Raw genomic sequence first — 23,832 nt, 5'->3', positions numbered from 1 at the left:
CCATTGCCTTTCATCGATCAAATGCTCGAACGGCTTGCCGGAAACGAGTATTTTTGCTTTATAGATGGGTTTTCCGGGTACTTTCAAATACCCATTGACCCTAAAGACCAAGAGAAGACCACCTTAACTTGTCCCTATGGCACTTATGCCTATAGAAGGATGCCATTTGGTCTTTGTAATGCCCCCGGTACTTTCCAACGTTGTATGATTGCCATTTTCCAAGATATGATTGAAACCTCCATGGAAGTTTTGATGGATGACTTTTCGGTTTTTGGTAGTTCATTTGAAAGTTGTCTTAATAGTCTTGATAAGATGTTGGAAAGGTGTGAACGGGCACACTTGGTCTTGAATTGGGAAAAACGTCATTTTATGGTTAAAGAAGGGATAGTTTTGGGACACAAAGTTTCTAAGTCGGGATTAGAGGTAGATAAGGCCAAGATTGATGTTATAGCTAAATTACCTCCACCGACAAATGTTAAATCAATTAGAAGCTTTTTGGGTCATGCCGGTTTTTATCGTAGGTTCATAAAGGATTTTTCAAAAATAATCCGCCCAATGACCAAGTTGTTAGAAAAAGATGCCCCGTTTGTGTTTAATGATGAGTGTCTTAACGCATTTAACTTGTTAAAGAAAGAATTGACTAATGCACCAATTATGACTTCACCCGATTGGTCATTACCCTTTGAGTTAATGTGTGATGCTAGTGACTATGCCTTAGTGGCCGTTTTAGGCCAAAGGGAGGATAAACATTTCCGTCCCATTTCTTATGCTAGCAAGACCTTGAATCCGGCCCAACAAATTTACACTGTGAGTGAGAAAGAGTTGTTGGCCGTTGTGTATGCTTTTGAAAAATTTCGTCTCTACTTGATTTTGAATAAGACTATTGTTTACACGGACCATTCCGCATTGAGGTACTTGTTTTCAAAACAAGATGCCAAGCCCCGTCTCATCCGTTGGGTCTTGCTTTTGCAAGAATTCGACATTGAGATCAGGGATAAAAAGGGGGCGGAAAATGTGGCAGCTGATCATTTAAGTATGCTCGAAAACCCTCACCTTGAGGAGTTGCAAGAGCATGAGATTAATGATTATTTTCCTGATGAAGATTTGATGCAGGTACAAGGTGATGAAGAACCATGGTTTGCAGACTTTGCTAATTATCTTTGTGCTAACGTTCTTCCTGAAGAAATGACATCTCAACAAAAGAAAAAATTCTTTTCTGAGATTAAGCATTATTTTTAGGAATAACTGTATTTGTTTAGAATGTATGCAGATGGAATGATCAGGAGATGTGTTTCCGGTACTGAAACCCAGGAGATTTTGGATTCATGTCACCATGGCCCTACTGGTGGTCATTATGGACCGTTTGTAACCGATAAGAAAGTTTATGATGCAGGTTTCTATTGGCCGACCATTTTCAGGAAGCTCAGACGTTAGTAGAAACTTGTGACTCTTGCCAGCGACAAGGTAACATTTCAAAAAGGGATGAAATGCCCCAACAAATGATTCAGGTATGTGAGGTTTTTGATGTTTGGGGTATTGACTTCATGGGACCTTTTCCGCCTTCAAAAAAGTTCCTTTATATCTTAGTTGCTGTTGATTATGTGTCTAAATGGGCGGAAGTCAAGGCCTTGCCCACAAATGACGCTAGAGTGGTCATAGATTTTTTGAAATAGTTGTTTTGTAGGTTTGGTGTTCCTAGAGCCCTAATTAGTGACCGTGGCACCCATTTTGCCAATCATCAATTAGCCAAGGTATTAAAGAGGTATGGTGTAACACACCGTTTTTCTACCTCTTACCATCCTCAAACTAGCGGTCAAGTAGAGAACACAAACCGTGCCTTAAAACGAATTCTTGAAAAAACCGTAGGGGATAACCCCAAGATTTGGTCGAAAAAGTTAGATATTGCTCTTTGGGCATTTCGGACCGCCTATAAGATGCCTATTGGTACCAAACCATACCGGCTTCTTTATGGCAAGACTTGTCACCTACCGGTTGAAATTGAACATAAGGCATATTGGGCTTTAAAGAATTGTAACATGGATTTGTTAAAAGCAGGTGAACATAGCTTTTTGCAATTGAATGAGCTTGATGAGCTTAGATTAGGTGCCTATGATAACTCCATGTTGTACAAAGAAAGAACAAAAGTGTGGCATGATAAAAGACTTCGTAGGAAAGAATTTAAAGTTGGTGATAAAGTCTTATTGTTTTTGTCAAAGTTTAAGATTAAGCAACCTAAATTGACTTCCCGTTGGATGGGACCTTATATAATTAAGCATGTTTACCCATCCGGATACGTTGAGTTGTTTAAAAAGGATGGAGGGTCATTTATTGTTAACAGTCATAGGTTGAAGCTTTATCATGAGGAAGAAGCCGTGGAGGGAGTTACTTTTGAGGAACTCCCATTGTTTGATTTCGAAGAGTAATCGGCCATCGAGTCTAGCTAAAGACTCGTTAATAAATTAAGCGCTTCTTGGGAGGGAACCCGAGTCTCTTTAGTATGTTTGTTCTTTTTCTTATCTTGTTTAGTTTTACTTTTCCATTTTTTCTTTATATTAAAAAATCCAAAAAAATTGAAAAATCCAAAAAAAAAAAAATCCAAAAAGATTTCGATTTTTAGTTTAGTTGTTTCTATTTCGTATTTAGGATTTTTATTTTTCATTTTATAGTTACTGTTATTATTTTTATTATTATTATTTTTTTTTCTTTTGGTATGTTTGATGTTTTTGTTGAGTGTGTGTTAGAGCTAAAAGGATGAAGTCAAATGCGGTTGACATACAGTTTATTGCTTATTTTTGGAATCAACCGAGCATATGGAGCACGCGCATTAAACCCGGGAAGTTTCTAAGTTCTTTATCTCTTTTATTTACTTTTTCCTATTTTCCATAGTTTTAATTAGTTCATTGTATATTGAGGGCATTGTACAACTCAAGTGTGGGGGGAGGTAAATAGGAAAAGGCCGGGTTAATTTGGGAGACTTTGAAACTTTTGCTTGTTTGTCCTTATAGTTTAATTGCTTTGTCATATAGGATTTAATCATATTAGTAATTAAATTATAAATTCCTTTGGGCAAATCCTTTCTGGATTGATAACATGACTAGCACACTTATATCCCAAAACACCAAATTTGTGAGGTTTTGATTCATTTATAGATATGGTAGGTATTACGGTTTTGGAATTATTAGCCTTGTAAATTTGTCCCTCTCATAGGCTTTTGGATTTATCTGGAAGTAAGGGTCTCTTGAAGAGCTCTGAACTACGATGTGCAAGTTTAAGGTTGATTTTCCATTTCCGTATTATTTCTTCTTTGATATGAGTGTGCCGGTGATCGCATTGATTCTAGAACTTGTCCTAGTTGATCATTTCGAGATCGCAGTGAGATCACTTCGGTGATATAGGTGTAACTAGATGATAAAGAGGCAAACTTAGGTTTAAACCGTGTTTTTTTCTTTGTTATTTCACCCCTTGTTATGTTTATCATTGTTTAACCATGCCTTTGTGCATGTGTTTTAGTAGCTAACCACATTGGTTAGTAAATACCCTTGTTTAAACCCGTGTTGCACTCATTTTCAGTGCAAGAAAACTTGTAGAATACCTGTTGAACCTCGCCTTGTTCGTTTGTGTTTAAATCCACTTAAATATGTTGGACTTTCCTCGCCATACCGATAGTCGAAATCCATGCTTGGTCATTAGTTGCCTATGTTAGTCGAATGGTTTGGGTTGTCTTTGTTGTGTCGGGTTAGTGTATTCTCTATTGGGGGCAGATTGATTTCGTCATGATTTTGGATTAAGTCTAGATTATTCGATTTAGCATGTTATTTATGATTTGTCAATGTAATTTAAAGTTCAAAAAGGGGGTACCAATTAGGCAGGGTAAAAGTAGTTAAAAAAAAAAAAAAAAAAAAAAGAATGGAAAAATTGAAAAACAGAAAAAAAAATATAAAAAGGATAGAAAAATGAGCTTGGACTATCAGTTGGTATTTCCCATATTTTCGGCAAATCAATGTAAGTTGGTAGTTAGTTTAAACCAACAAAAGCTTAATGGTTAAATGCTTATCTTATGATTTAAGTTGGTATGTATATAAGACCAACAAATGGTTCTTTGATGCTTATATTTTTCATTTGACGTTGGCGTGTTTGTTTAAGTCAATATTGGTAAGATATGGTGGTTAAGAGTCGTTTGAAGGTCATACTGGTAATGGTGTCAGTTTTTATCGGTCTATTAGGGAGTAGTGTCGGGATAACGTCTTTTGGGCTTTAGATAGATGGAAACTAGTGATATGGGTTGTGTTGGATTAGACTATAATGTAAAACTTTGTTAATTGTTGTGTTATTTCTTTTTAACACCAATTATATCCCAAATTTCCATACACAATTTTAATGACCCTTGTAAGCCTTCATAATGTACATTACAACCGAATAAAAGACCTCTTTTGATAGTTATGCTTGGTACTTACGCCAAGATAGAACAAGCCTATGGTAAAATAGTATGCATCACGACTAGGCTTTGAGTGATTGATACAATATTTCAACCCCAATAGTTTGTTAGTTGGAGTAGATAGTTGAAATGTTCTTCTTTCATTTGATTAAAGTGCTTAGTCATGTTTTCGAGGCTTGTAAATCATTCAAATATTGTCAAACATTTCAGTTTTCATTTAAGATTAAAACTGCTTAACCATATTTAATTGTTTTCTAACTTTCATGGTTTAGCTTCTTTTTGATAATTGTCATGTTCTTGCGATCTTGAACCAAAGAAATTTTTGTTTTGAAATTCGGATTTGCTTGAGGACAAACAAAGCTCAAGTGTGGAGGAATTTGATATCGCCTATTTTATACATATTTATTTTATGCGATATCGTTTCTTTTATTTACTTTATGTTGGTATTATTGTCATTTTTATAGACTTTTATACTTAATATGTGATTTTATATAATTACAGGTCTATAATATGAAAATTGACGAAAGTGCGTTGTATAAAGATCAATTATGGAGTAATGAAGATCGCAGCTTAAAAGATTCAAGATTATGGACACATATTAACTTATGTGTTGCATAAAACATTAAACTAAAAGACTTCTACCAAAAAATGCCATATGTGGTTTTGGCTGTTCATCTCTCGCATGATATAGATATCATGCTATACTTATTAGTTAAGTGAGCATGTGGTGTGTGTGATAGCCTGAAAAAAATAAAAGGTTCAAAAGCCTTTCCATTTGTTCACATGAAAAGAAAGAAAAACAAGAGGGGTTGGACTCTTCAGGCCTTGTGAGTCGGTGGACACAAAACAAATAGACTATGGAATTATTTCCATATTTTGTTGGGCTTATGTTGACATCAAGAAAAGAAAAGAGGCCACCGCCTCTTTTGTTTTACGTGGGCTCCCCTGCAACTTGGAGTCCTATATATATATATTACATAATAATGCAAGATTCATTGGAGAGTTACGAAAGAGGAATTTTGGGCAGAGAGTTTGGTTCGTTGGTGAGAGGAACCGCAAGAGACAAAACACTAAAAAGGTTTTTACCTTTGTTCGTAAGCTCCACATAGCCGGCCATCAATCAATCTGTTCGATCCTTTACTTCTTTTATTAATATTAATACTCTTAATATTATTAGTTGCTTATTGTGAGATTATATTACTATACAATTATATTTATGGATTTTATCTATTTGATTATTGTTAGTTTTATTAATCTTGTCATGAGTAGCTAAATTCTTTATCATCCGTCTTGATGTAGTGAGACAATATGTAGGATTGCACAATTTTTATAATTCAAAGTTGATTTTAATTATCATTGTGTCGAGATCTTGACGATTTAATTCCTTATTAATTATTATGTGATATTGGTGGCATATGTGTTCTTCGTTAGTGGTACTAGTCGAATATATATGTGATTTTCTATTAATTGTTTGTCTATAAACAGTTATCACTAGTTCATGGTATGATAGTGGATGTCATTTAATAAAAGGAGTTATTTTGTCAACGTGTTGTGTGACGGTTGGTGGTACCACGTTATCTTCACATAGATACAATTGTTAATTAGATAGTCAAATAAACTAGTTGGTTAGGGAAATTGTTTTAAGCATTGGTGGTGCCAGCTTTTACAAGAGAACTAGTTAATTAGGTGATTTAAATAACTTTACAAACGTTGGTGGTACCAATTTGTGTCTTTCTTTTCTCACGATTATCTTTATCAACTAAAATTGAATTTGAACTTCATTAATGTGCAATCCGAACATGTTGTTGAGCGAGGTCAAGACAGATGACTTTTTAATCTCTTTTGTCATAAAATCAAAATTCTCTTTCTTGCGATTAATCCTACGGGATTACTAACTTTTTCTACTAACTTTTGCAATGTGGCAACTCGGCCATAAAAAAGCTCTTTTTAATTTGAATTACTTTATTTGAACAATTGCTTACAAAGTCCTTGTGTTCGACCTCAGATTTACCGGTTTACTATACTGCATACGAACAGGTTCACTGCCTGTAAGTGTGTTGTAGTTAGTTTTCTACTAGTTCGTGTTTTATAAATTTTAAAACTCGATTTCACACATCAGCATGTAAAGGCATAAAGTCAATTCCTCGTAAGCAGTGTTCAGATTTGTAAGATCTAGAACATTGAAGTGGTCTCCAGTCAAGAGATCTGGTAAGTTTTCCAGTAAGCTCCACTATTTCTTAAACTTCTTTCTTCAGACTTCAGTCTTCGACTTTAGTGAGAATGTTCTTTAGTAGGATGATCTTTGACTAGAGTGAAGTCCAACAAACCAATCTGGTGGAATCCAGATTCCTGTACAAGTAAATCGTTCACTGTTGTTCACATAATTTCTAGACAAATCTTTAGAGGGCTCCAGTAGCTTCGTCTGGAGCGAGTCCAGTAAATCTGGACCTAACAAATTCCCCTTATTTGTTTAGAAATTATGCAAGGATTTTCAAGCTTTTATCTATACAAGTTTGTGCTTGAAAAATCCTTAAGATTTTGACTAAGTCTAAAATTTAATTAGTGTTGAATCACTTTTATCTATACCAGTTTATACATTTTAATTTACTAGACTTAATCTGTTCAAGTACTTGTGAAAAATAAAGCTTGCAACTTATATATACAGACATCAACTGGTTGAAAGTTACAACTTTACATCAAAGTAAATAAAATACAAGTACAAGACAAAGATTCAGGCCCTTCTCTTTTCAGCATGCCCAGATGGTTCTTCTGTGGCCTTCCTCTTTGCACCTGGAGATGGTGGTGTGGATAGTGCACTCCTTAAACCCAACTCCATCTCCATCAGTTCCTTCCTTGTCCATTCTTTGGTGATTCTCTTCATGAAATATCTGGCATTTGAGGAAACATCTTTACCTCTGAATGAAAGACCAATCTCTCTAAGTTCTGACCAACCAAACGCCCTCACTGACGTCTTCTTTCTTTCATTAGTAAAGTTCCCTTCTCTGAAGAGTTTCGCATGGAACTTGGAGAAGTTATCATGATTATCTCAGCTCCCAGTATTGGTTGGACATCAGCTCTGAATCTTGACATGTATTCATATTTTTCCTTTGTCTGTGTCTTTTTTTTTGGTTAATGGGTATACCCCTGTAAATTATATACCATCACCAAAAATAATACAAAACAAGTAGTATGGTTGAAATACCATACTAGTTCATATGTATGACATGCCATACATATGTAATCAAACTACCACAAATAATCAACTAGCCACACTATCTAGAATACAATAGATAAACTGCAACTAGTAACTAAATGAGCTATTCCAAGCACTCAATTATGCATCATAGATCACCAACTGCCGCGACATATTCCAAGCTTCTACCAGTCGATTAGCCTGTGTTGTATTCTTGAATCGTAGAGTAACGAGCTTCAAACGAACAGTAGTAGCAATAACATCAGAAAGCTGCGACACAGATCTTGCCTTATTTGAGAAAAGCCTTCTATTTCTTTCTTGCCAAATAAAATATGCCAAAGCAACAATCAATAGCTTCCCAATCGCAGATTTAGCCGAATTACACTTCCTTTTTGAGATCAGCCATGTAACACTATCCTCCCATTTTGGTTGGATGTCTTGCAATTAAGCCAAGTGCCTGATAGACTTCCAGACCTGTGAAGATTAAGAACAGTCAACAAACAAATGGTTATGTGAATCCGGCCCTTGTTGACAGAAAGGACAACAAACAAGGTTGAAGTTCATATTTCCTCTCGCACTCCATTTCATGACTTTATCTTGGGTCTTCAGTTTTCGAAGAAAGATCAGCCATAATAAGAAAGAATGCCTCAGTATCATTTGTTTAAACCAAACAGCAAACGCCCACTCCACCGTTGGATGTTGCTGCCGTAAGGTGTTCCAAACCACAGCCGAAGAGAAGATAACCTCATTTCCATCCTTATCCTTCCAATAAATCGAATCAGGGGTATTCGGCCTCAAAGAAACAGCAGGTATACGGTTTAATACAGGGTATAAATCCAACCAAGCAATCGGCCACTTCCAATTTCCATTTGACACAAGGTTATCCACTTTCATCTGTAATGAAAAACCCGCCCTCATAATATCACGATTGGAGACTATATTCCGAATTGGGCAGTTTTCATTCCACATATCAAACCAAGCTGAAGTAGTCATACCATTTCCAATATTGGACCATATATACGGACGTACCTAATCCCGAAGTTGCAATAACTTACGCCATCCCCAGCTGCAATTATTTGGAATAGGAACATCCCAAAAACTCCGGTTGGCAAGTCTATATGAGTGAATCCATTTTACCCATAACGATTCTCTACGCTCTAGGAAACTCCAAATATGGGTGGTCATCAATGCTTTATTAACATCATGTATTCGCCTTATGCCCAAACCACCTTCACTTTTCGGTCTACATATAACATTCCAAGCCACTTTTGCCTTCCCCCGAATATATTTTTCCTGATTCCAAAGGAAGTCACGCATTTTACCATCAAGATCAATAATAATGCTCTGTGGGAGGACAAAAACCGATGCCCAATATATATGCAATGATGCAAGAACAGACCGAATGAGTTGAAGTCGACCTGCAAATGACAGTGATTTGTTTCTCCAATCAGCAACCCTTTTTTCCATGCGTTCAACCAATACCTTACAATCTTTATATACCAACCGAGAGGATATAAGAGGGACCCTAAGGTATTTAACTGGCAAACTTCCCTCTTCAAAGGGCATTATATTCAAAATGGACAACTTCAAATGGTTAGGCACATTGCAAAAATAAACATTACTCTTAGGCTTTAAACCCGGCATATTGCTAAACTCATTTAAAGAATCACTTATTACCTTAACAGAATGCGCATCACCTTTAGAGAAAATAAATAGATCATCAGCAAAGCAAAGGTTGGTGATCCGCTGCTCGTCACACTTATTATGAAATCTGAATTGGGAAGAAAGCGAAACATTCTTGTCCAATTTAAGTGTTAAGACTTCCATTACCAATGTAAACAAGTAGGGAGACATAGGATACCCTTGACGCAATCCTTTCCTGCCTTCAAAGAATCTATGCAGATTACCATTAATAGATAATGAGAAAGATGTAGTAGTGACACAAGTCATAATCCATCTAATCATTATTGGATGAAATTCGAAACCAATCAGTATTGAACGAAGGAATTCCCAATCAACCGTGTCACTACTACATCTTTCTCCGCTTTTTGGATATCAATCTTGAAAGCACACCTAGGAGGACCCGCATTCCTATGGTAATTATGCATAAGCTCCTGTGTCAATAATATATTATCAAAAATACGACGCCCAGGAACAAATGCCAACTGATTAACACTAATCAAGTCATTCAACCCTTCTTTTATTCTGTTAGTAATAATCTTGCTGATACACTTATAAAGAGTTTTACAACATGAAATTGGACGGTAATCATTAATATAAGAAGGAGTTGTCACCTTAGCAATCAAAGCAATTATGGTATGGTTAATTTGCTGAAGCATTTTGCCATTTTGAAAGAATTCTAAGACGACCAAACTTATTTCAGAACTAATCACGTCCCAAGCAACCTTAAAAACTGCAACAGTGTATCCATGTGGTCCTGGTGCTTTATCTTCACCAATATCAAAAATTGCCTTACGGATCTCCTTATTTGAAACAGGCCGCACCATACGAGTAGCATGTCCATGATCGAAAGTTTTCTGGAAAATATCATGTGGCATTCTCATCGGATTACTATCCTCCATTCCAACAAATTTTTTATATTGTTCGAGCAGGGCTATAGGGACATCACCACCTTCATGAAGAATCCCATTTGCATCTTTTATTACTTTAATTCTACTTCTATGGTTTTTATACTTCAATGATCTATGAAAAAAGGTCGAGTTTGCATCCCCAGCTTCTAACCATTCGATCTTTGCCTTCTGTTTTAGAAACCTTTCCTCATCAAGTCTAGCTTGATTAAACTGTTTAAGACAAATAGCTTTGTGCTCTCATAGATTAGGATCAGAAGGGTCATGATCAGAAGATATTTGAGCAGCATCTAAATCAGCTCGCAACTTGTCCACACGAGCATGCAAATTTCCAATATTATGTAGCAGTTTACGCATTGGTTTTTTAATAGCCTTGAGCTTCTAGGTAACTCGAAACATATAATGGCCATCAATTTAATTCTCCCATTATTCCTTCTTCACAGCTTCAAGGAAACCTTCTTTATGGACCAGAAAGTTTGCAAACTTAAACGGTTTCAGCTTCGATCTTGAAATAAAAGGCATCCTCAGTACACATGGAGAATGATCAGAGATTCAATATGGCTAAAATATTACATACTGTTAGGTCCAGATTTACTGGACTCGCTCCAGACGTGACTACTAGAGCCCTCTGAAGATTTGTCCAGAAATTATGTTAAGACCAGTGAACAACTTACTTGTATAGAAATCTAGATTCCACCAGATTTGTTCACTGGACTTCACTCCAGTCAAGATCTTTCCACTGAAGAACATTCTCACTGAAGTCGAAGACTGAAGTCTGAAGAAAATAGTCTGACAAATAGCGGAGCTCACTGGAAGACTTACCAGAACTCCTGACTGGAGTCCTTGTCAGTGTTCTAGACCTTACAAGTCTGAACACTGATTACGAGGAATTGACTTTATGCCTTTACATGCCTTTAACCGGACACCATTTGTCTTTTGTTAAAAGCCTTACACGCATGTAAAGGTGGTTGGTTAAATAGAAGACAAGTCACTATCATGTGACATTATTCTTGTACTTTAATCAATGCTTTTAAGGAATTAAAGTAATTTCCTTAAATGCATATAACCATATTTGTACGGCAAAAAGAATATTATATTTATTCTTTTTGCCTATAAATAAAAAGTCACTTCCTCGTCCAAATTACATACTTTTGCAATTTGGTTTCTTTGCCCAAATACACTCGATCTAAACAGTCATACTTCACAACTTTAAGTATTTCGATCAAAGAGTTTATTTAGCAAAGATTAGATCACTTGTAATTCATACGTTGTTTAGATACTTACTTTGTAATATCTTGTTCCGCAACAACCTTGTATTTTATTTATTGATGTTAAATAAAATACACTTGAAAATTACATTGTGTCTCACCATTTACTTACTTGCTTATCTTCATATTGCTTAAGTACGTATTACGTTATATATATTCTTGCATTTATATTTATCGTAATACTAGTCTAATCTAGTGCTTACTTGACGTTTTATACTAGTTCTATCTAGTGATTACTTGACTTGTTATTCTACATTTGTGGGTTAAACCATCGAGTGAGGGACTTTACAATTGGTATCAGAGCAGAATGCTAACATACTTGCCTAGATCTGCATTCTCTCGATGGCCAACCCAGAGAATACACCAGGAAACCCTTTAAACACTGGACCTCCACCCATAAATGAATTTGAACAAACCAATGACCACGCTAACAATAATCCACCACCACCACCTCCTATTCCTGCTTCTCCACACGTGCATGTGCACTACTCAAACACTCATGTTCCCAAATTCAGTGGGAATGGTGATGAATTTGGCACGTGGAAAGCTAGGATGTTATTACATGTTACTGGTATTGAGAGGAATATGCTTAAATATTTAAATGAAGGACCCTATATTCCTAGAAGTCCTCTCAATCCACTTCTTGATCCAACTGGAGCAAGATCTGGGAGGAAAAAGAGAGAGGAACACTGGTCTGAAGAGGAAAGGAGATTGGTCAATATTGACACTACCTTAAAAGTCATGATCCTTGGGGCCGTTCCTGAAGCTCTTATTCCCACACTAGTGCTTTATCCCAGTGCCAAAAGCATGTGGGATGAACTAGTGAACCAGTATGAAGGTGGTGATGATACTATTGTTACCAGGGAAGTGGCTTTAAATAAGAAGTACGAGTCATTTTTTGCCCTACCCTATGAATCATTAACTGGTACCTACATCAGATTTATGTCCATCATAAACCAGTTGAGAGGGCTTGGGGTAGAGAAGGACAAGGACATACTTCTTGAAAAGTTTTGTGATATTCTTCCTTCAAAATGGTCTCATCTGATTGTGGTCTTGAGACAAGGTAAAACCTTGCATTCCCATACTCTGTCATCTTTGTATGGAGCCTTTAGATTCACTGAAGAGAATCAAGCCTAAAGAATTGAGGCAGAAAAAGATGCTATTAATCATGCTTCCAGTAGTTCCCCTATGGTTAGTCATACTAAACCACCATGTGCAACATTAATGTCTTCCGAGAATGTATTTTCGATGAAGAAGATGATGTTTGAATTAATGGATTCTGGAGTCATGAATAATATCTCTCCAGATTATGATGAAACTGATAGTGATGATCTGATGGCTATGATAGCTAAAACGTTTAACTGTTTCAAAGCCAGAGCTAATAGACCCACTAGACACAATGCACCAAGTTTTTCCACTGACAAGACCAATCTGACATGCTTTAAGTGTGGCAGAAAAGGTCATTTCATGAAAGAGTGCAAGTCCAATCAGTTTGTCTCAAAATCTGCTCCATCAACTTCGTATAACAAGCCTGATGATAGCTACAGATTAAAATACAAAAAGCTTAAGGCTCAAATTTCTCTTATGTCTGTAGAGAAAGATAATAATAAATGCATGGTAGCAAAAGAAGAATGGGTTCCCTCTGATGACTCATCAGTTGATGATGAAGAGGAAAGAGATTGTTGTTATATGGCTCTAGCTGATGAAAAGCATCTGGTGAAAGAAGATGTCACATCTGGAAGATGGGTGGACATTGTCATTAAAAAGGTAATAGATTATGAAAAAGAAACTGATCCTGAATTAAAATTGGACATTGCTGAAGCTTTAAACTCTGATTTAATGTTTGTGGAAACTGTTCTTTCAGAAATGTCAAATAACTTTGAAACAGATTTTTCTGAAATGACAAACTTACAATCTAAGTTAAAAGAATTGCAAGATATTGAACTCACTTTCAAAGCACAAGTTTTGGTTACTGAACAACTGGTCCAATAAAAAGAAGAACTGGAAAATCTTTTATCAAAAGAAAAACATGTTATCCAGTCATGGCTTGAGACCAAGAAACCATATGATGTTGCACGTAACCAATACCCCTCCCAAAAACGTGCATATCTGGGGGTGATGTTAATGCTGCTGCATTAATACCTGTTGTTGACCGACTGCTTGAAGTGTTAAAACCTAGCACTATCTATGATGAACCAACAACACCCAAAACATGTATTATTCCTCCTGTTCAATTGTCTGAGGTTAAGACTGGAGCTCCATAGATGAATGCTCCAGTCAAGAAGGTTAAGCAGAATAAACCTTTGCCTCAATTGGAAAGGCTATGGTGTCATCTAAGCCAAATGTTCAGAAAAAGAAGAATGTTGTTCCTCCACCTAAGCCAAAAGTACAGTCAACTGGAAAGGCTATGGTGTCATCTGAAGAAGATATATTGTTAAGGCTGGAGAGTCAGTTTCAACTACTGGCTCGTCAAGTTCAAAGCTGTAATGCAAGAATTAACAATTTTGAGGGTACTTCATCTGGCCCTAAACAAAATACAAAACCTTTTTCCAAGAAAGAAAAATCGAGCACAACTATTGACAAGAAAAAGAAAAAGGTTTCAAAACTGTCAGTTCCAGTGGTGTTTATTGAGAAACCCACTATTTTTGAAAGTGAAATCAACCAGATACCAGCTGGGATCCATCCTTGTGGATCCAGAGAACCCATCAGTCGATGGGTTCGCAAACCTTTAAACTAATAATCTGGTGGATGTGCAGGGCGATCGAAAGAAATATATTTGGTATCTTGACAGCGTTGCTGGCAAGACAATGACCGGATGTAAGACCCTGCTGGAGGAGTTCGAAGTTTCAGACGGACCCTCCATTACTTTTGGAAATGATGGTTCTGGAAAGACTGGGGGATACGGTGTTCTGAATAATGGTCAAGTCAAATTCAGACGAGTGGCTTATCTAAATGGGTTGGAATATAATCTCATAAGTGTGAGCCAGTTGTGTGATGATGGCTAGCAGGTGTTATTTAACATCTCTCAAGGCATCGTATTTAATAAGGATTGGAAGGTAGTATTGATTGCTCCCAGAAAAGGGAATGTGTACATAATGGATATGGAAAGCTCTCCTTTAGAGCAGTGTTTCTATTCCAAGGCTGATGAAGACACAAACTGGTTGTGGCATAAAAGGTTGTCCCATTTAAATTTCAAAAATATCAACAAGTTGTCCAGAAAACAACTTGCAGATGGGATACCTTCTGTCTCCTTCAAAAAGGAAAGGCCATGTCCAGGATGTGAGATGGGGAAGCAGAAACGCACCAGCTTCAAGACAAAACAGAATTTTAGCATATCTGAACCTCTTCATATGCTTCATATGGACCTCTTTGGTCCAGTGAATGTTCAGACTCGTCCTGGTAAGAAATATACCCTAGTAGTTGTTGATGAATACTCCAGATATTGTTGGGTAATATTTCTTAGGTCAAAGAATGAAACTGCTGCTGAAATCATCGCTCTTATCAAGCAAATTGAACTCAAATACAAGCGAAAAGTGTGTCAGTTAAGAAGTGATAATGGAACAGAATTCCAGAATGCAACTCTGGAGAAATTCTGCACTGACACTGGCATCTCCCAGAATTTCTCATCAACACAAACTCCAGAGCAGAATGGAGTTGTAGAAAGAAAGAACAGTATGCTGATAGAAGCTGCCAGGAGTATGCTTGCTGAATCTGGTCTTCCTAAAATGTACTGGGCTGAAGCAATTGCAACTGCTTGTCACACTCAAAATCTTTCAGTATATGTGAAGAGACACAAGAAGACATCCTATGAAATATTGAGAAATAGAAAACCAAATATTGGTTATTTTCACGTTTTTAGATGTCCAGTATACATCCTGAACGACTCCAGTCAGTTAGGCAAATTTGATGCCAAAGCTGATGAAGGATATTTCTTAGGATATTCAGCCATTCACAAAGCCTTCAGAGTCTACAACAAAAGACTGGAAAAGGTCCAGGAGTCAATACATGTCACATTTGATGAGTCAAATGAAGCAATTAATAAAAGGCCAACACTTAATTCTCCCCCAGAAAGTCCAATTATCTTTGGTGAATCTGATCCTATCAGCTACAATAAAGATTCATCTGAAGATGTTTCCAGTCATCTTGACTTGGAACCAGTGCAATTTGAAAAACCTCCCAGTAATACTTCATTCTATCCTTCAATAAGTTTCAAACTACCCTCTGAACTTGTTATTGGATCAGATGTTCGTACTACTCCTCCAGTATCAGATTCAATTGATTTTGAGCCAGTAATCTAAGAAATGCCTTTAAATGAAGAATTTCATGATGCAAATCGTGATCTTACAAATTCTGATGAAGATGCTGAAGTTGTCTGGCAAGATCCTACTCCAGAGAATCAATTGAACTCTTGCACTGATATTGTTGTAAGAAACATTCCTAGTCAAAACTCTAAGTGGACAAAAGCTCACCCAATCAACCAGATTATCGGTGACTCTAGTAGAGGGGTTCAGACCAGAAGTGCCTCTAGTGAACAATGTTTATATGTCAGCTTCTTATCACTGATTAAACTGAAGAAGATTGACAAGGCAATGAATGACCCAAGCTGGGTGATAGCTATGCAATAAGAGCTTCACCAGTTCGAACTACATAAAGTTTGGAATCTGGTTCCTCCTCCAGTTGGCAAAAAAGTACCAATTGGAACCAGATGGGTCTTCAGGAATAAGGTTGATGAAGATGGTCATGTGATCAGAAATAAAGCCAGATTGGTGGCACAAGGGTACGTCCAGACAGACGTTGACTTTGAAGAATCATTTACACCAGTAGCAAGTTTAGAAGCCATCAGAATGTTTTTAGCCTTTGTTGTGCATCATAAGTTCAAGGTCTACCAGATGGACGTAAAAAGTGCATTTTTGAATGGAGAATTAGAAGAAGAAGTTTATGTCAAGCAACCTCCAGGCTTCATTGATGAAAAGCATCCACATTGGGTATATCGTCTGGACAAGGCACTGTATAGCCTCAGACAAGCCCCTCGAGCCTGGTATGCTACTCTGACCAAACACTTATCAGAAAATGGTTTCAAAAGTGGTGCAATTGACAATACCTTATTTATTCTTCGTGAAAAAGGTAATCATCTGTTAGTACAAGTTTATGTTGATGATATTATTTTTGGTTCTACTGATGAATCTTTGTGCAACAAATTTTCAAAAATCATGTCTTCAAAATTTAAAATGAGTTTAATGGGTGAATTAACATTTTTTCTTGGACTCCAGATTAAACAAACCAGTGATGGTATTTTTATTAATCAAGAAAAATATGTTAGAGATATTTTAAGAAAATTCGATATGAATTGTTCACCTTCAAAATCAACTCCAATTTCTGCACCTTTAACAATAGATTCAGACCCTGATGGGAAGCCAGTGAACACCACTTCCTATAGAGGCATGATTGGTTCACTAATGTATTTAACTGCGAGTAGACCAGATATAATGTTTGCAACATGTCTTTGTGCCAGATATCAGTCTAACCCAAAAGAATCTCATCTGGCGGCTGTAAAGCGCATTTTGAAGTACCTTAAGGGTATTCCCAGTTTGGGTCTTTGGTATCCCAAAGGCTCAGGCTTAGATCTAATGGGTTATTCAGATTCAGATCATGCAGGTTGTAAGATAGACAGGAAATCCACTACTGGTGGATGTCATTTTCTTGGTGGTAAACTGGTGAGCTGGACCAGTAAGAAGCAAACTTCAGTTTCTTTGTCCACTGTTGAAGCAGAATATGTGTCTGCAGCTAGTTGTTGTGCTCAGATACTCTGGATGAAGCACCAGTTGCTTGATTATGGTATTAAGTATTCAAAGACTCTTATCTTTTGTGACAATACCAGTGCCATTGCTATCTCAAACAATCCAGTCATGCACTCCAAGACGAAACACATTGATGTCTGGTATCATTTTATTCGCGATCATGTAATGAAAAATGATGTTGAAATCCACTTTATTCCCACTGACAAACAACTTGCTGACATATTTACAAAACCTTTGGATGAGAAAACTTTTCAAAATCTTGTTAGTGAGTTGGGAATGTTGAACCCTTAATCTGGAACCTTGTTATGAACGCCTTTGTGACCCTGGCAGGGTTCTTTGATTCCAGATTTATAAATCTATACCAGTAAAGCTATCGAACGCCTTTGTGATACTATCTTTGCACTGATAGATTTATGGATCACCATTCCTGGGGGAAAGATTCAGACCACATTTTTTTATATATCTAAGTTCAAAAGGAATTTATTAATTTATTTTCCCACTGAAAAATATTTTCTGTAAAATGTTTCTAGTACCTTGTAAATGTGTCCCTCTCATTAATACTGGATAAGTTGATGTGCATGTTTGAAGTGACTTCAGTTGCTATGTAAATGTGTCCCTCTCATTTGTTTATATTAGTTGATGTGCGTGTTTGAGGATTACCAGAATGATAAAATCTGGGTACTTACTGGAGTGTCCCTCCGGTGTACCATTAATGCATGTTCTACTGCCTAATCCACCAGTGAAACTGGATTGTCCAGTCAACCTCCAAATGCATTAAAATGAGTCTTTATGTGTCAAATCATTTCTTTTTAAATACTTAAGGATAGTGCATGCCAACCTTAAAAATTTTTCATCTGGACAGTTACTGTTCACCTTACGTGGCATGACTTTTTCAACTTAAATGATGGTTTTGTTACCTTGGGAAGGCCAAAAGTGCAAGTTGGTAATTTTTGTGGGCTGTCAACCGTCATACATTTATGTGTGATGGGAAACATTAAATGCGGATGTCAAAACCGATCAAAATTATTTTGAAATTTTTCAAAATTACTGTTTTGAATTCCATTTTCTCTTTCTTCTATAAATACCCACATTTACCTTCACTTTCAGTTTCATCTCAAAAATCATTTACTCCCATATTTTCAAATTCCTTCTTTTATTTCCTTCTTCATTTACTCTCCAATCATCATCATCTTTCTTATTAAATTTCTGTTTTCAATCTTAAATTCCTTCACTTTCATTTTCATATATCTAAAATGGCTCCTAAACCATCTCCTAAAAATCTTCTAGCCGCAAATTATATTCCTGCTGATAATGTCAAGAAGGCAAATCATATATCTCTTTATGCCGATGCCATCCGCATAAACATGAATAACTGGATGGCCAAACTCTCAACAAATCACACTGCAACTTCAATCATACGAAGGTTGAACACCTTCTTCTTGAGTAGTCCACTCTATGGTGCCCTAACCCTAAATCCAGGCAAAATGTATCATGACTATCTTTGTGAATTCTGGTATACTGCTGTGTACGTGGAAAGTGATGAATCCATCCACTACACACTAAAACAAGGCACCAAACACTTCACCATTACTGTTGATTCCCTCAGAGATGCCCTGAGGATGAATTACTTCGATGAGAATGAAATGCCTGTTGAGATTCCATTTGGAATCAATACCAGGGAGGTGTGCAGGTTGATGGGGCACACAGAAATAGTGGATGAGAATGGTCAGCTGCTCAGGAAGGGCACTGTATATATGAGCAGGCTGCCAAATTCATGGAGATGTTTCTTCACTCTCCTTGTTCAGTGTTTGGGTGGCAGTTCTAGAGATTTAGATCAGATAAACCAGACACAGCTCCAGATTGCTTACTGCTTATGGCATGGGTACAGGGTGGACTTTGCCCAAATTTTCTTTAATGATCTGGTGGACAGATTGAGAGTCAAGAGCAGGAAGGCCTTCATTCCATTCATTCGATTTCTGTCCATCATATTCAGAAGGGCTTTGAAGAATGAGTACTCTGTAAATACAACTCATTTTTCAATGTGTGAATATCTGAGGGACCTCAACCAGTTGACCTCATCTCCTACTGAGGTCGACATTCCATCGGTGATGCTTTATCAATTTAGAATTTAAGAAGATGCAATTGCATCATCACATGATGAGGAGGTTGCTGGTGAGCCTCATAACAATGAGGAAATTGCTGATGTTGTTACTGCTAAAAGGGTGCAACCTATTTCCCAGATCGCCCCAGATCTTTAGCAGCCTGGTGTGAATATTGTTGAAATTCCACCTAATCCCGCCAGGCCAAGGAATAGAACTCGTCGGCTTAGGAGAGACGGAGTTATGGTATCATCCCTTCCAGAATCATCTCATGAAGATTCTGGAGAAATTGGTCAGGAAACTGCCCCAGCAACCACTTCCCCAGTACAAGTAGAAGGAAGTGGTGAAGATGAAAAAGGGTCTGGATCACTTCTTGTCATTCCAGTAGCAACTGCTGAAAGTGGGGACAACATGGCTGCTGATGGGTCCCTATTTGTTGAAGAGGTTGAGGGGGAACAAGTTAGGCAGGTTGAAGGAGATAATCTGGAGCAGGTGGCTCAAATTGAGTTGAATGTTGGGGTGGAGAATGTACAAGTAGAGGACCAGGCAGGTGGAACCGGCCCAGATTGGGATATGGTTGATTCTCCACTGTCTGAGGATAATGACTTTATGGTTAATATGAGTTTTCTAGTAGAAGAAAAAATTGATCATACCATCCACTCTGTCTCCCAGTCAATTCTATCTGATATGCCTCCTCCACCCCCAGAAAATACACCAACACCTCTTCCAGAGCAAACAACAACTTTTGAATCACCTTCTGCACCAGAAATTCAACATTTTGAACTACTAGCAGTCACCCAACCAACTGAAAATATCACAAGGGTGTTGCCAGTATCATCAATCACCAGAATCTCCAATCCTTCCAGTGGTGTCTCCTCTTCTTCTTCAACCGAGGTCCAAGGCCTTTTTGATAAGGTGGCGGACCTGGAGAGATCACTTTAGGCTTCTTCTCAGGTTATTTCTGACTTCAAAACTCTAATTTCCAATAATCTTAAGTCAGAAATGAACATATTTGCTGGAAATGAAAAGATAGTCTTTGAGAAGCTGGAAGAACTTGTCGTGGCAACAAATAGAAATTCTGAATTAATACAAGTTGCAGTCCAGGGAATCAAGGGGGATGTGGTGAGAAGTGTTCATACTGCCATTCAAACTGAAGTTGCTCAACCTATAGCAAGTCTGACTGGTGATGTTCAGAATTTGACCACCAGAATAAGTTCTCTAGAGAGCAGGCCATCCCTGGAGAAAAACTCAGTGGTCAGCACCCTTAGTGATGAAGTTGTTAAAAAATTCAGAGGAGATATGTTGAAAGAAATCACTGAGGAGGTGTCTGAAATTCTCCTTAGAAATCTCCGTGATGGGTTGTTGCCTGAAGTAATGAAGATGATCGACACCCAGTTGCCTCGTCACTTTCCTCAAGTTCTTGAAATAATTAAAAAGGAAGTGATGCAGTTGAGGAAAACTGTGAACAACATTGCTCCAGTGTCTGACTGAACATTTGACTCTGCTGACAGACATAAGCTGGATCAGGTGTGGAATCATCTTCAATCTGGAGATGCTTCCAAGGGGGAAGGTTCTGGTTCTGGTACAGAGAAGGTTGTTGATCTTAAGAAGAAGATCGAAGTCTGGAAGAAGGTTATTGGAGAAGATGTCACTGGTACTGAAGCCAGTGGACAAGTTGAGGAAGAGGCTGCTGGTACTGATGCCAGTAAGCCAGTATTTGAAGAGTTCCCAAACATCCCAACCACAATGAAAAGTCTCAAAAGAAAGAAAGTGGTGTCTGGGAACCAATAGATGAAGCAGAAGAGGAATATGTGTCTGCTGATGAGGCCAAGGCAAAGAGACTGGAGCAAGAGTGCATCTTAATTGAAATTTTCAAGAAGAACTTAAAAGATGACTTGATTACTCACCAGTTAGATATGGCCAGGCATGGGACTCTGGATTCTTACAACGCTGGCAGGTTGGGCGTACAAATTGAAGTTTACAAAAAGATGAAGGATGATCCCAGGCTGAAGAAGTGTCTGGATGCCTTGGATGACGTCTATGTTCGATCCATGTATGCTCAGGATGAACAAGTATATGATTCTGAAATTAATGGTGTGAGCATACTGGATCTTATTGCCCAAAGAAGAGAAGAATTGAAAAATCTCTAGCCACAAGTAAGGAGTAATGCAACTGCTCTAGAGCATGAATATAGGAAGAAGGTTAAGGGTTTGCCCAAGGCACCAGCCAGAAAATCCAAAGCTGCCAGAGATGCAGATCTTAGCACCTTCATTCCCTTGAACACAACTGAAAGGATAAACAAAGAAAAATTTCAACAAGTTGCTGAACAGAAAAAAGTATCCAGGGAAGTGGATGAAATGGTGAAAAGGGCTCAGACAAAAGAAAAGTATGAACATTTGTCAGAATTTAGAGCTGATGTCCGATCAATACTGGGTGCTGAGATCCATCTGGCAGAAAATCATGACAACTTCTCTAAGATCCATGTCAAACTCAGAAGGGAACTTTACTGATGAAAGAAAAGACACTTCAATCAGGGCTTTTGGGTGGTTAGAATTAAGAGAGATTGGTCTTTCATTCAGGGGTAAAGATGTCTCCCAGGATGTTAAATACTTTATGAAGAGGATTGGCAAGGAATGGATGACGAAGGAATTGATGGAGATGGAGTTGGGCTTAAGGACTTCTCTTACTACGTCTTCATCTCCAGGTGTAAAGAGGAAGGCCACTGAAGAGCCAGCTGGGCATGCTGAAAAGAAAAAGGCATGGATCTGATAATGTACTTGTATTTATTTTATGTTGATAAAATTGTAACTTTCCTCCAGTTGATGTCTGTAAATATAAGTTGCAATTCTCTTTTTTTTTTACAAGTACTTATCTAGATTAAGTCTAGAAATTAAAATGTACAAACTGGGAACACTAATGATCTATAAAGTGGCTCTCCAGAAATTCAAATTAGACTTAGTCAAACTTTTCAAGGATTCTTCAAGCACAAACTTGTATAGATAAAACCTTGAAAATCCTTGCATAATTTCTAAACAAATAGGGGGAATTTGTTAGGTACAGATTTACTGGACTCGCTCCAAACGTGACTACTGGAGCCCTCTGAAGATTTGTCCATTAATTATGTGAAGACCAGTGAACAACTTACTTATACAGGAATCTGGACTCCACCAGATTTGTTCACTGGACTTCACTCCAGTCAAGATCTTTCCACTAAAGAACATTCTCACTGAAGTCGAAGACTGAAGTCTGAAGAAAGAAGTCTAACAAATAGCGGAGCTCACTGGAAGACTTACCAGATCTCCTGACTGGAGTCCTTGTCAGTGTTCTAGACCTTACAAGTCTGAACACTTATTACGAGGAATTGACTTTATGCCTTTACATGCCTTTAACCGGACAATCCATTTCTCTTTTGTTAAAAGCCTTACATGCATGTAAAGGTGGTTGGTTAATTAGAAGACAAGTCACTATCATGTGACTTTATTCTTGTACTTTAATCAATGCTTTTAAGGAATTAAAGTAATTTCCTTAAATGCATATAACCATATTTGTACGGCAAAAAGAATATTATATTTATTCTTTTTGCCTATAAATACAAATTCACCTCCTCGTCCAAATTATATACTTTTGCAATTTGGTGTCTTTGCTCAAATACTCTCGATCTAAACAGTCATACTTCACAACTTTAAGTATTTCGATCAAAGAGTTTATTTAGCAAAGATTAGATCACTTGTAATTCATACGTTGTTTAGATACTTACTTTGTAATATCTTGTTCCGCAACAACCTTGTATTTTATTTAACATCAATAAATAAAATACACTTGAAAATTACATTGTGTCTCGCCATTTACTTGCTTATCTTCATATTGCTTAAGTACGTATTATGTTATATATATTCTTGTATTTATATTTATCGTAATACTAGTCCAATCTAGTGCTTACTTGACGTTTTATACTAGTCCTATCTAGTGATTACTTGACTTGTTATTCTACACTTGTGGGTTAAAACATCAAGTGAGGGACTTTACACATACGCAGCAGGAAAATATCTATGAACCTCATATTCCCCATAACACGGTCAATCTTCTTAAATATACCAGTACCATGTTTAGGTTTCTGATTCCATGTGTAGTGTAGTCCAGAACTGTTAATGTCCATGACTTCAATCCCTTCAACACACTCCTTAAAATCCCGCATACCAGTTGTGATGTTAGACGAACTAGAATAATTATCTTCCAAGTTCAAAGAAGAGTTAAAGTCACCTAAAATAACCCAAGGCTGATTATGTTTGTTTGTGCCTTTCTCACCATGTCATCAACTTCCTTGGACACTTGCTTCTGCTCCAAATCCTTCTGTATGCTAACTTGATTAATTGATTTGGTCAGATCAAGGGAATAAAAGTACTGAGATCTGCATCCTTGGTAGCTTTTGTTCTTCGCACTAGAGGCTTCGG

At 37.3% G+C, this 23,832-nt stretch overlaps 1 pseudogene; it reads left to right on the top strand.

Annotated features, from left to right (window-relative positions):
• LOC122601228 overlaps positions 1-2,423 on the top strand; it is a 35,342-nt pseudogene extending 32,919 nt beyond the window's left edge.
• The last annotated feature ends 21,409 nt before the right edge of the window (positions 2,424-23,832 follow it).

This window comes from Erigeron canadensis, chromosome 5 (assembly GCF_010389155.1).
Source record: "Erigeron canadensis isolate Cc75 chromosome 5, C_canadensis_v1, whole genome shotgun sequence".
Classification (NCBI taxonomy): domain Eukaryota; kingdom Viridiplantae; phylum Streptophyta; class Magnoliopsida; order Asterales; family Asteraceae; genus Erigeron; species Erigeron canadensis.
Note: the sequence above shows the minus strand (reverse complement) of the source record. Positions and strands in the feature narration are given on the sequence as shown.